General features: G+C 48.5%; 1 protein-coding gene across 1 annotated transcript in view; it reads left to right on the top strand.

Annotated features, from left to right (window-relative positions):
* Positions 1-1,653: 1,653 nt before the first annotated feature.
* Positions 1,654-14,019, top strand: part of Elmo1 (engulfment and cell motility 1) — a 517,917-nt gene continuing 505,551 nt past the window's right edge. Inside the window, exon 1 of the mRNA XM_038333241.1 lies at positions 1,654-1,830. The gene's annotated coding sequence lies outside the window, so the exon portion shown is untranslated. The remainder of the gene's footprint in view (positions 1,831-14,019) is intronic.

Here is a 14,019-nt window from a genome sequence, read left to right on the forward strand (position 1 = left end):
TTGTGTTTTTATGTTTTTTAATACAAGTGTGTGTTTCCTGTTTATTTTGTTATGATTATTGGTTTGGTTATTTTGTTTTGTTTTCTTTTGGTTGCTTATTCTTTAAAGCAAGAGAAAAAGAAATGGCGTGGAGTTGGGTGGGTGGGAAGGTGGGGAGTCTCTTGGAGGAGTATGGGGAGGGGAAAATGATGATTAGAATATATTTCATGAAAAAATTCAATAAAAATAAATTGGTGAGGCCAGGCAGTGATGGCACATGCCTTTAATCCCAGCACTGGGGAGGCAGAGGCAGGCGGATCTTTGTGGGTTTGATGACAGCCTGGGCTGCAGAGTGAGAGAGCCAGGACTACACACAGAGAAACCCTATCTCAAAAATCTAAATATCTAAATAAATAAATAAAGTGGTGAAATTAATTTTAATTATGCACATATATCCTAACCTGATATACTGTCTGATTGATTTATTACATATAAACTGTGAAAATTTTGTTCACTGAAATGATAAAATCATTATAAAAACAATGGGCTATTTTATTTTTCATGTAAAGTACCCAATGGGTGCTAATGGACAGTTAGCACAGGGTTCATATTTAAATATTCCTGTGACTAATCTTTTTTTTTTAATTTTTAAAACAATCTTATTTTACATACCAAGCCCAGTTCACTCTTCTTGTGATTAATCTTAAAGAGAGCATTGCTCTTTGCTTTAGATTCTAGAGTGTACTCCCAGCTCCTCTCCTTTTCCAGAGATGAGGGCACCTACAGCAGCTCCCTGCCCTCGAGAGTGCTGAATTCCAACAGGACAGGTGCTTCTTCTGAACTTTCCAACTGTCATTCCCCTCTTGCCTGCTAGATTGGGAGTTAGCTGTGTTTGATTTCTTCTTTGAAAATGATGGAAGTAGGGCTGCAGGACTTCAATAATAATACAATAACCATAAATAACAAATTCAGAGTGGTACATGTTGCTTCATGCCATGGTGTACCACACAAGAGACTCTCTGGCTTCATTGAAGGAAACCTGGTACTTTTGACTACAGTAAATTCATAGGTGATGGAGGAGAAGGAAACGGACTGTCATTTTTTGCCGTGCTGCCCACGACAAAACGTGTCAAGAAATAAATATACGGGGAGCTTCTTAGAGAAATTAATTGTTTTAAATCAGCCCACTGAAGTTTCCCCTTCGGTGGAAAATCTCAAAAAGCTGTTCAAAATGAAAGCTTATAAAAAGGGTACCCCAGAGGTGGCTCTATGAGGGTGACGGAGTTAATTAGTGACTGTAAAACGCGGTTTGTGAGCTCATCAGAGAAGTCATGCTCAGTACACACTATTTATAGAAGAGCAGAAGTATGCATACTGTGTGACATTCTCCTCTTTTTAAGTATAAGGACTTCAAAAAGTCGTAGGCACCGGGCCGTAGGCACCGTACAGGGGGGCGGGCAGCAGCGCGGAGGCGGGAAGCAAACGCGCGAACCACGCGTGTCCGCGCGCAGGTGCCGGGGGCGGCGGCGGCAACTCCGCAGCGTCTGCCCAGGAGGAGAGTTCGCGGCAGCTCGCGGGATGCTCCTAGATGCAAGATGTGTCTCTGGCCAGCAGGAGGAAGGAAGAGGAAGTGAGAGCAGCGGCAGCCGGCGGCAGCGGCCGGCGACCCGAGTGTAAGTGCGTGCGTTCGGGCAGCGGCGGCGGGCGAGGATGGGCACGAGATAGAGGCAGAGCCACCGCCGTCCACGGCCCCGAGAGGGGCGACAGAACCTCGGGCACCGGTCTACGGCCCCCACCCCGGCGCTCCGGCCCCTGGGAGCCCTCGTCACCGCGTCCTGCGACCCCGGGCAGGTTCGTAAAGTTTTCAGGGCTGGCGCGGCGCCCAGCTCGCTGACCTCGGCGGCCCGGGCGGGGGCCGGGGCAAGACGAGGGCGCCGCGGAGACACTTTTGTTTCCTCCCGGGGCCCCGCGGTGCGGGCGGGCGGAGGCTGCGGGAGCGCGCTGCAGTTGGGAGGTCTAGGCAGAGGGGGGTCCCGAGTGACTAGAGGCACCGGGGCAGCGGACACTGGGGGCAGCTCCGGAATGGGACTCACAGCCGGGACCCGCGGAGATGGCCCGGGCAGGGTCGGCTGGAGGGGGCGCCGGAGGGCTGCGCCACCGGCGTAGGGGTGCTGGGACCTAGCAGAGTGCACCGGGACCTTGCGGCCAGCAGTAGTGGGGCCGGAGAGACGGGAGGCTGCGCCCAGTCGCGGTGGGCGGCGAAGACTCTGGGGCTCGCTCGAGCGTCGCAGATGGGAGGGGATCCCCGGAGAGCGCGCTCCCGGGCTGGGGCGCGATGGGCGGCGGGGACCCCTGCGGGCGTTCGTTGGTGAAGACCCGCCTCCCGGGGCCACGCGGGGCTTCCCTGTGGGGCCCGGGAGGGAGGGCGGCAGGGGCTTCGATGGAGTGGCTGGCGTGGGAGAGGGCGGACCGGGCGCCTTTCCCGGAGAGCGGCGGGCGTGGGGCGCTGGGGAGGGAGAGAGCGAGCTCCGCGCCGCGGTAGCCCCGCGGCTTTGAGGAAGAGGAAACCCAGAACTCAACGAGCCGCGGTGCGCTTGTGTGGGGTTGGGAAGTCCGTGTTGTGCCGCGGGCGCGCGCCAGGCGTGTGTGTGTGTGTGTGTGTGTGTGTGTGAGTGTGTGTGTGTGTGTGTGTGTGTTCGCGCGCGTCATTGTGCGCGCGCGGGGGGGGTGTCGCTTTCCCATTGCCCCTCGGGGGTGGGGGCTCACTTCTACTGACTCTTTTGCCGTGGGCCCTTTGAACTAGGCAGCTGGAGCACGGGTTGTGGGACCTGGATTGACCTGACGGTGCAGAGGTTGGCTACAAGCAGGGACAGCTCCGGGGGCTTCTGGACAGCTCCCGAGGCACATTGAAATGCTCAATGAAATGCACCCAGGGACTGTGGGCCGCCTGCCTCTGGCCTAAGAAACAGAGAGGGTGTTGTTGGAATTTGGGGGGAAACCGGGGAAGAATTTCTGAATTTTGTTTTTTGTTTTGTTTTGTTTTTGATGTACAAAATAAAAATAATCAATCAGCGTTTACATACCAAAATCTTTGAGAGCAACTTGGGACTGGAGGATCCTGTTTATTTGTAATGACACTTAGATTGAGAAAGCTGGCTGCAGAGCGGGTCCATTAGAGGCTTCTGGTCATGGTCTCCACGTGTCTCACCTCTTCAGCAGCCCTCCAAGGTTATTTCAAGGTTTACTATTTCCACTCCTCAATTTACAGGACTGAGTATCCTTGTGAGTTTAGAGCCAGGTCACTGGCAGGCTTGTGACGAAGACTCCATACTCATTTCTTGGCTGCCCTCCCTCCCTCCCTCCCTCCCTCCGTCTTTCCCTCCCTCCCTCGCTGCCCTTTTGATCTTCTGCTCTTCACTACGGTACATTCGCTATCGCTTCAGAATCGTGGATAAATGTGCTTATGGCCTTTCTTACTGCGTTTGCTATTCGGCTTTTGTTAAAGTTAGATGGAGGGGTCAGCTGGCAGGATGACCCCAACTGTGAGGACTCCTGGTGAGGAAGAAGAGTAAGGAGAAATCCGGGGGACAGGAAGCTGGGAAGACCACTGTCTGTGGAGACTCTGTGCCTAAATAGTCATTGGCCTCAGGGTGGGTGGTCCTAGATGGGATGCCATGTCTGCACAGCAGTGTGTCCTTGTTAACTGCAGCAGTTCTGACTTCCTGACATTTTTCTTTACTGCTTTCTCTCCCCAGGACCTTTGCACGTACTATTCTTCTGCCTGGGGAGCTTCCCCCCCCCCCCCCCCCACACACACATGTCCTCATGACTCATCCTTTGCTTCCTTTATGCTTCTCTGCTCAGGTGTCAGTTTAAAAGGCCTTTGTGGACAGCTGTCCTGGGTCCTCTAGTGTTACCCAGGTTTCCCTCTCAGCGTTTATCACTCCTTGGCATTATATATCCACCTGTTTATTTTCTTATTGTCTCTCCCATGAGGATGGAAGTTTGAGCAGGCTGGTGACCTTGTTCACAGATCTAGATAACTCCCAGCACAGGGTTGCGATGTGCTCAGTCAGTATTTTGTTGGCTGGCAGTTAAGGAGTTGTTCATGCTGGCCGAGGCCACTGGGAAAACATACTGAGAAAAATAGCGCAGTGAGTAGGAAGCCAGGCTTTTACTCTACCCTAGTCCCCTTCTCCCTGCTCTGGTATTTCAGAGTGCGCACCCCCCAGTCCTGTTAGAGCCCTTCCTCAGATCTGCAGGCTGAGGAAAAATACAGAGAGGAGATGGCTTGGGGTGAGGTATAAAAAGCCAGGCACTTGACTAAAAGCCCAACTGCTCCCAATCTGCTATAGCACCTCTCCCCTCGGAGGACGTCTTTTCAAAGCCCGTGTTGCTTTAAGTCAAGGAAATACTCCTCTGGAGTCTGGGCATTACCAGAAGCAGCAAGAGGCCCACATGTGTACCCTGTTCCTCCCTCTTTCACAGAGATGGAGCTGAATTGAAGGCGAGGAGTAGCGGTTGCTAGCAGGGCCAGGAGAGGGAGGCAGAGGGAAAAGCGGGAAGACAGATGAGGGAGAGAAGCAAGAAAAAGCCCTTGGAAAGGGAGATGAAAAAGAAGCAGGCTGGTGAGGGGCTTCTCTAAGAGCTGCTGGCTTGGAAGCAGTTCTGAGACTTCAGCACCAACGAGAAGTCAGCACTTGAGCGGTCTCAAGCAATTTGCTTACTTTGGGTATTTGGTGTGATGTGGGCGGGGAGGCGTGTGCAGGAAGGGAGGGCTTTGAAGCTCAGGCCCAGAGGATGTGGTGGGGGAGGGCAGGTGGTGCACCAGTGCATGTGTGCTTGCTTCATCACCTGGTCCAGCGCTGAAGCTTCAGAAGGGCCATTCCTATTAGAATAGTGTTTGCCATCCTGCTCCGGAACAGTGGGCCGCTGTTTTATTGGTTAATGCCTGCAGCCATCCAAAGGAGATAGCTTGGTTTAGACATCCTGTTGAATGTGGAGAAGGTGGGAGATTACTAAACCTTTCTGCCTTACAAAGCCTCAAGTGTTTGCTGCAAGAGTTGTGTAACTCAGTTCAAGTCAACGAACACAGGGCTTTGTTTGCTTCAGGTTCAGCCCAGGAGGAGAGCCAGAGACCCACTTAGCAGGTCCATATCAGCTGTCTAAAACTCAAACTGCAGGAAGCAGAAGGCCAGCCCTCTGAGGTTGAGGCAGAAGGGTCTTAGAGGCAAGCCTCTCAGTTACTAGTTAGACCTGCTAGAAATACATAGCAAGATACTGCTCCATAGAAACAAGGGCATGAGGCAGGGGAGCATGTATAGTTCAGGAGTGTATATGCTGGCAGGCATGCACCAGGTCAAGGGTTCTGTCCTTAAAGACACACAGAACAGACCCTTAGTACTGAATATGTAGTTCCATATGGGTTTGAATTTTTAAAGTTTGCTTTAATAATCCTAGAGACTGTGAGAATTTTTTTTTCACCAACTTGTCAGGAATTCTGATGAAGGCACAGGGCCACTCTTTCAGAAGCGTCTAGCAGTTTCCCTTCTATAAAATACTGGCAGTTTAATTTCTTATGAAAGATGCTGTTTTTAAGTGAATCACGTGCAGTGTGGGCCTCTGACTTCACCCTAAAAACCTTAGTGTTTATAGAAGTCAACGTGTGCCAGGCCCCGATGTCTAAGAGGGACAGGGGACTCAGGTGACCAGCTCTTGCCTGCAGTGGTGCTGAGTCAAGTCGTCCATCCTTAGTAGCTCTCGCTGTACTCAGAGCGACATCAAAAGTACCTACCGTTTTCTGGCCGAGTGTTAGCTTTGAGCTTTTGGAAATGTGCTCTACTGAACCTTTCCTTTCCTGTTTTACCCCCCGGTAGTCTCCGTGTACATGATTCTGATTACTTTTGGAGATTTGCAGGGGCAACCATTCTGTTTTGGTAGTAGCCTAACACCACTGTGATGGATAACTCAATGATGAGGTATTCCTGCTGGCTTGGGTTTAAGACTGGCTAGCCAAAGAACAAAGCGAAAGGCAAAGAACTTCCACAGTGTCCAAATCAGAAGGGTCATGAAGGCCAGCCGTGCAGACAGGGTGTGGCTTCTGTGACATGTGTGTCCCTAGAAAGTGTTCCAGCACGCAGCATAGTGCTTTCAGGTTCACCAGAGCCAGTTGGCGTACCCCGGACGCACACTGGCTGCTGTGCTCAATTTCCTGGATGATTTAGGTTGTCTGAGTATTAACAATGGCAACTTATCTGTGGCAAGCAGCCCCGAAGCCTGCCAAGTCCTACCACAATCAGTGATTAAATTAACTACATGTGCTTCAGCCCTCCATTGGTGTAGGTACACCTGGAGCAGAATTTTCTCAGCAGCCTAAAGTGAGGCGAACAGTTAAGTACTGAGGTGGGAATATATGTGGGTGAAGGAATGCTGTCTCATCAAACGGAATTAGCCACAGCAACAAGCTGGCCCAGTGCTGAGTGGAGAAATTAGTCACATGTATAAATAGAAGGAGATGCTGCTCCGTGTTCTGGGCCCCCACAAACCCTGGTTTCCAGAATCCGAGCAAGATTATAATTGGAACTTCGGTTTTAGGCATCGAAGCTACAGTTGGGCTATTTTAGTTCTAACGGTTAATGCAGGGAGCACAGCTTTCCTGAGTAGGAAATGCTGGCAACTCACTGTTTACTCTAGGACAGCTGTGCTGGGTGGGTGATACTTCCGGAGAAGCAGCAGTGGACTGGGGAAGGATGCCCAGGTAAAGCATTATGGAGCAGTGTGCCGGATTGGCTCATGAGCTTGGTGTGACTTTTTCCATGACTTGGCTGACACTTTTCCCTATGACATACCCAGTGCAATTATTTTTTTAAAATAGAAAAAATAAGATATGCCCTTAGTTCAGATAAGTGTACTGCTTAGTGGAGTAACATGTGCTTGGCCTACGTGAGGACTTGGGTTTGACCCTCAGTGCCATAGAAAGAAAAACAGCAGAAGAAATCCCTTTAGTTCAGATGGATGTGTCTCAGGTCGCCATGACATCTAGCTTGGGATATCTCTCCTACCACCAAAATAGAGAATTTCAGAGTTGATCCCTCCTTGGATATTTTATTCTTAAGTTGCCCTTATCCTTGAATCTAGATCCATCTGTGGGCTCTCATACACCTATAAGCCAAGGTCACAATATTGGAGGATGAGGCAATTTATTGAGAGAGAGTGTGTGAGAGACAGAGAGAGACACACAGAGAGAGACAGGGAGAGGTCTTTATCAAGGAAAACATATTCTTTAGCCAACATGCGGATGAGTTATGGCGCAGGCATAATTGTGGAACCCGTTGGGAGGGAACCAGTTGATGGGAATATTCTTCATGGTGTTCTTGTCAGTTTGTCATAGCTTTGCTGCTTCTGACCCTGGAATAACACCCACTGGGGAACCGGAGACCTGAGCCCATTAAGCAGGATGCCTCTTCTTGGGCAATGCAGAGGTTGCTGCTCTTCTTTTCTACTTACAGACCATTTCCCCTTTTATTGTCCCCTTATTTTGGGTGGTCTCAGCCTTGGAGCCATTGACATTTGAAGTAGATAATTGTTTCTGTTGAGAACTTTCCCTTTTCAGGATGCCCACCAGCTTCACTGATCTCTATTCACTAGGTCCCAACAGTCCCACTCAGTTGAGAACAACCAAAACTGTCTCTACAGTTGGTAAGTCTGTGGCTCAGGGGCCAACCCAAGCCCTCCCCTCACCTCCCCTCCCCTTTTTGGTGAAGAACCTCTGCTTTGTTTCCTGAGATCAGAACATCTGTGTGCAATCTGACCATCTGATACTAGACTTTCATCAGCAGGTATAAGTGTCCCAGCTTTCGGCCCCTGGTTATTCCCTGAAGTCTAAGACAGTAAATACACAGATGGGGAACTCACTCACTATGTTCATTCATTTGCCTTAGTTTCCTCCCTAACTTCCCTCTCTGCTAAATGGCAATTATCTTCCCAAGTCAAATGGTTGCAGATATGACTTCAGTGTCCATCCTGTAGCCCAGGCAGAAGAAAGCTAAAAAGTGAGTTTCTGTCTCAGTTTCCTCGAGGTTTGGAGTTTGACGACTGGTTACTGCCTTCTCTGTAACCTTTACACAATAGTTAGAGGGTAAACAGAACAGGGTGGTGAGGAGCTGTCAGCTTGGCTCAGCCAGAGGCCTTGTCACAAGGTCAAGAAATGGCTGCTTGGAGTCCAGTAACTGAGGACAGTGTCTGCTCCTGTGCTTGGCAAAAGTGCCTTGGCTGGTCAGCGGTCATGGATACGGAAGTTCCATCAAGTGTGTTAGGACCTTGTGGCAGGTCACGGAGAAACTTAAAAGGTATTGGCTTAAATGAAGTCCTTTCCTCTCAGTGTATTAGATTTTGTGTAATCTTATGACATTATTTTCTTACGTAATTACATGTCAGCCTTTTATTTGCTTCCCCTGGCTTCTCTAGTGTCCAGAGCAGTAGCTGGTGGCTTTGACTGCACAGAACCATCGCTGGCTTGTCCGTTAGCTGTGCTTTCCCAAGGCAGCAGCCTCCTGCGAGTCACAGCCCGGTAGCAGCCCTCCACCCTTCCTTCCGCCCTTTGTACCTTTTGTATTTTCAGTTTGAGATTGCATTTGGAGCACCAGAGTTCTGTGCTCTGGGGTTCAGTGGCTCAGAGTACTGCATGAGATATATTTTCCAGGCTGCTACACACAATTACTCTTCATTTTGAAGTATAATGTATTTCAAAATATTTTTTTTTCTGTTTTGGGGCTCTTTAACCCAAATGTATAAACCACAGCTGGCGTTGCCTGTGGCCTTCAGAAGACGTGTGGCTTGGGAAGTTGAGCCAGTGGAGTACTTTGGTTAGACTGCACATTTTTGGCTGAGTGAAGAGTGAATTCCAATAACACTCAGTAAGGCTGGTTTCAGCTTGATTCCTGCCCACCCCCACACCACACTGCCCTGCCATGCCCCCATGCCCTAGATTTTTGTAGTGGACTGGTACCTTAGTTACTCCAGTTGTGTGATACTTGGTGGAAGGTCTAGTAGTTCAACATTTTGGCTTGGGGAAATGGGACCTAATCTTTCCTGTATTGACTAGTAAGTGTCACATACACACACGCACGCAGACACACACACACACACACGCATGCACACGCACATACAAGCGCACCTCACCTAATAATGCAGGGTCCTTTGAAGCAGAGGAATGATGATGCTAGCTGCTAAATTCTATTTTCTCCAACACTTGCCACCTTCACTGAATGGGAACCGTGTTAAAGCAGAGTGTTTCTCAAGGAAGGAACACATTTCCATCCTCTTCGGACCCACTCCACTCAGCGAGTGACTCAGACTCATAGGAGCTGTTTTCTCAATCACTGTTCTTCTGTTTATAGAGTTTTTGAAAAATATGTGCCTTGATTTGCATAACAGAAACATAGAAAAACTTGATTTTTAAATTATATTTTTAAAAAGCAGAGAGGGGTGTGACATAGTTGAGTGATAAGTTTGGATAAAGGCTTGAGATCTGTTCTCAGCAGTTGAACAGAATACACACACACATACACCACGGATCTTAAATGCATATAAAGACTTAAATTGCACTGTTATTGCTGGCCTTAACCTATCACAGTACTTCGCCCCTTCTTCCTTCAGCCAGGCTTCCATCAGTCAGCCACGCCACAGCTATTGTAGCTGTGGGCAAGGCACTCCACATCTGGAGCTTGGCTAGGAACGGATGAATGAGAAGGAAGTCAGTGAAGAGATAATTGGGATTACCAGTACTGCAGGTTTGCCGGTCATGGGGGAAGACGTACACAGGTTTGGGAAAGATCTAGAAAACTTAAGGAAAGATTGCTCCAGGAGTTCAGCAGTCCGTGGTGGGGGAATGTTTGGGGGAGGCCTGGAGTCAGTTCTGCTGGGAGCTAGACCTTGGGTTGGATGGAAAAGAAAGCCAGAGGCTCTTAGGCCAGAAAAACAGGCCATCCAGGTTTGCTGAGGACTCTGTCCCATTGCAGCCTGGAAAGAAGGTTAGCTAGTACGGCAGGCAGGAGAAACTAAGGAGGGCGCCTTGTCAGCTTCTGTCCTCTAGACCTGTCCAAATAAACACCCAGTCTTGGGGAGAGGAATAAATAAATACAGCAGTGAGCTTGCTAGCGGAAGGTGGCCCCACCCCCACTACCCATCTGAGACCCCACAGCTGGCTCCCAGCCAGAGCAGACAGGGGTGGGGGGACAGTATGCAGTCCTGATGTTGCGGCCACCCACTGAAGAAAACAAACGGAGGACTTGGTGACTGATTGGATTTGGGAAAAGGAAAAGAACAGTTTTTGAAGTTTGGAACTAAACAAACACGCCCTTGTTAATTGAGGATTCTAGCTGGTTTTCCAGTGTCACCTGGGTAGGGGAAGTTCATTGTCGTCTTCCTCTGCCTCAGTTTTCACATGTCAGGTGATTTAATGCAAATCGGCAATCTCTGGAACTGCTGACGTGGCAGCTTTAATATTGACTACAAAGTGGTTTTGGTGCATTGGTTTACTTGTTGTTGATGCCATCTCTGTTTTCAGTAGTTTCTTCCCTTTTTTCTTTCTTTTTTATTGCTTTATAAATAATACCATTCAAAATTTCCACTTCCTCCCCTCCTTCCATTTCTCTCCTGCTCCCCTACTCCCCCTCTTCCTCCATTCCTAAGAGAGGGCAGGGTACCCTGCCCTGTGGGAAGTCCAAGCCCCCCCCCCCCCCCCCCCGATCCAGGCTTAGGAAGGTATGCATCCAAATAGACTAGGATCCCAAAAAGCCAGTACATGCAGTAGAGACAAATCTCAGTGGCATTATCATTGGCTTCTTCGTTGGCCCCAATTGTCAGCCACATTCAGAGAGTCCAATTTGATCACATGCTCGTTAATTCCCAGTCCAGCTGGCTTTGGTGAGCTCCCATTAGATCAGGCACACTGTCTCAGTGGGTGGACCAACCCCTCGCAGTCCTGACTTCCTTGCTCACATTCTCCCTCCTTCTGCTCTTCAACTGGACCTTGGGAGCTCAGTTCAGTGCTCCGATGTGGGTCTCTGTCTCTATCTCCATCTGTGGCCTGACGAAGGTTCTAAGGTGATATTCAAGATAGTCATCAGTCTGACTACGGGGCAGGGTCAGTTCAGGCACCCACTGCCCAGGGTCCTAGCTGGGGACATACCCGGGGACACCTGGGAACCCCTCTAGAGCCAAGCCTCTTGCCAACCCTAAAATGGTTCCCGTAATTAAGATATCTTCTTCCCTGCTCCCATATCCTCCCTTCCTCCATCTCAACCATCCCACTCCCTCAATATCAGTAGTTTCTATGCAGGTTTTTAACACCCAAATCTTGCTACACTTATTTAAAGACTTGCATTGATTATTTAATTTCCTTTAAGAGGCCTGAGCCATTCCTCTTAAAAACCCAACTAGACTTTGCTTCATACATCTTTGCTTCAGAAACAGAGGTGTAAAACTGCCACATTCGGAGAAACATCATCCATTGTGATCGAAATGAACTAACATAATAGAAGATGCTGCGAATTTGGTGAAGTCAAACACAAACCCATGTAAGTTGATACGTATCTCTAGTTCAATTTCAGCGAACCTGGGATTTCACTTCATTGGTGATCCACTGGGGATAAAGACTGGAGGTTGCTGTTCAGGCCTCTCCTCTTCCCCATCCCTTGGTTCTCACTTTCTGGAAAAGGGCTGTTTACATCTGTCTTGCTACAGGCAGGAGCTCTGTGAGAAACTCCCAAGTTAGTTAGTTGGGTCCTAGTGAGTAGCAATGGACAGGCATTGAATTCAGATGAACTGGGTTTTATATGATTGCGTTGTTTGTAAAGGAAACTCAGTGGTCCCTTAAAATCACTTATAACCTTCTGGAAAGTAAGTGACCGCATAAAGTGTCAATGGGATGTGGGTGGGTGTAAAAGATTCAGCTTTCTTCTTTAACCTGAGCTGGATCATTAGACTAACAACCAGAATCAAAGTCATTCAAAGCATAAGATAGAAAGAGAAGCAGAGGAGCATCATGGCCCAAAGGGACAGACCCACAACAGCGCTGCTGTACCAGTATAATTAGTTGAACCAACTTTCTCACTGTTCAAAGTATTCCGTGCAGAACATTTCATTCAATGTCCACTTTAAGCCAGCACCACGGTTCTCATTTCTATTCGGTAGTTCTGGTCATTGTTTATTTGGGTTCCTACTCTGCTCTGTAAATTCCTCTAGGAAGGCAGAAGCTAGCATACAGGCTTACTAGAGTCTTGCACAGTAGCTCCTGTATCCATTAAATGGTCATTTAGCAATGGCTTCTGTGAGTGGATTAAAGAAAGACAAACCTTAGTGTAGACATTAGCTGTCATGAATTGAAGCATAGTTTCGAGAGGGGAATGTTCAAATGAAAGAACTTCTGTAGACTTTACTTTGGAAGTGAGACATGACTGTTGTCTCATGAAAAGCCACCAACAAATTACATACTATCTTCAGTATATAAAAATTTTAGCCAGGTGGTGGTGGTGGCGGCGCATGCCTTTAATCCCAACTCTTGGGAGGCAGAAGCAGGTGGATCTCTTTGAGTTTGAGGCCAGCCTGGTCTACAAAATGAGTTCCAGGATAGCCAGAGCTGTTACACAGAGAAACCCTGTCTCAAAAACCCAAACGAATAAATAAATACAAAGAAAGAGAAAGAAAATTCAATCCTTCATTGCTGTTCCCAGGTAGAGTGGCGGAGATCCTCCGGCCTCTGCAGGAGTTATGCAGCAGTGTTTCCTTCCTGCCTGTCAGACTTGGTGCATTGCTTGGAAGAGAATCCAGTGGCAAACATATTTAAAGACTCATGGAAAGGTCTATGCTATAAAATACAGGGGCCTGGTGAAACAGGAATTCTACTCACACAACGTAGCCAGCAGTTTAAAGATTCCAAGCACCTTGACTCCCTTTCCCTCTTTCCAGTCGTGCCCTTGTCTGCAGTATATTTTAAGAGGCCCTTGCCAGCTGGCAGTATCTCCTCAGTTTCTGAAACTCAGCTTTGTCTTGGTTGAGCATGTAGCTTTGGAGTGCTATGTGGCGTGGGTCAGAGCACTTGGTGACCACAGATGAGGAGCAATTTGTCTGAAGAGTCTTACTACCTCAGGAGCATGTAGAAGAGCAGTCACGCCCTAAGGCCAACACCCCAGCTGTCGCCAGCTGCCTGCAAGGGCAGAATGGCCATTCCTGTTCCCAGAAGACGTTGTTCCTGGTGGACATTTTGTTGTAATTATTGCTGACTGAGGTTTATTGAAAATCGTTTCCAATGTGCTACTAATACATTTAGAATAAAGGTATACAATGAAAATTCCCGGACCTTGAAGACTTGTAAGAAGTCCCTGTGGAGATTTCCTCGTCAGCTTTTATTTCAATGTCTATATCTCTATCAGCGGTCGATAGCTTACTGAAAAGTTCATAACCAGACCAGACCAAGGCCCAGAGAAATGGCCCAATACCAGCTTTAACAGTGGGTTTCCTCTTCTTTCCAAATCTAGAAAATTGTGTGGGAAGAATAGGGCCCATCCATTTGAAACACATGCAGTGTGTGTAAGAGAGTTCGCTGTGGCATCTCAGCCCGATCAGTCAACCAACCAGTGACAAACTGGAGAGGCTGCAGAGGCTTTGGCTCCAGGAAAAGGGAATACATGCACTTAACAACTTCTTCTTCTTCTTCTTCTTCTTCTTCTTCTTCTTCTTCTTCTTCTTCTTCTTCTTCTTCTTCTTCTTCTTCTTCTCCTCCTCCTCCTCCTCCTCCTCCTCCTCCTCCTCCTCTTTCTCCTTTTTTTTTTTCTGAGACAGGGCTTCTTTGTGGTAGCCCTAACTATCCTGGAACTCACTTTGTAGACCAGGCCAACCTTAAACTCAGAGATCTGCTTGCTTCTGCCTCCTGAGTGCTGAGATTAAAGGTGTGTGCCACCATGCCTGGCTAGTTTAAATCCTTAATTGCTTCCTAGTCCACATGAGCCCTCAGAGTTTGATTTGGAGTTTGTTTTAAAT

This window comes from Arvicola amphibius, chromosome 6, assembly GCF_903992535.2.
Source record: "Arvicola amphibius chromosome 6, mArvAmp1.2, whole genome shotgun sequence".
In the NCBI taxonomy this organism is placed as follows: domain Eukaryota; kingdom Metazoa; phylum Chordata; class Mammalia; order Rodentia; family Cricetidae; genus Arvicola; species Arvicola amphibius.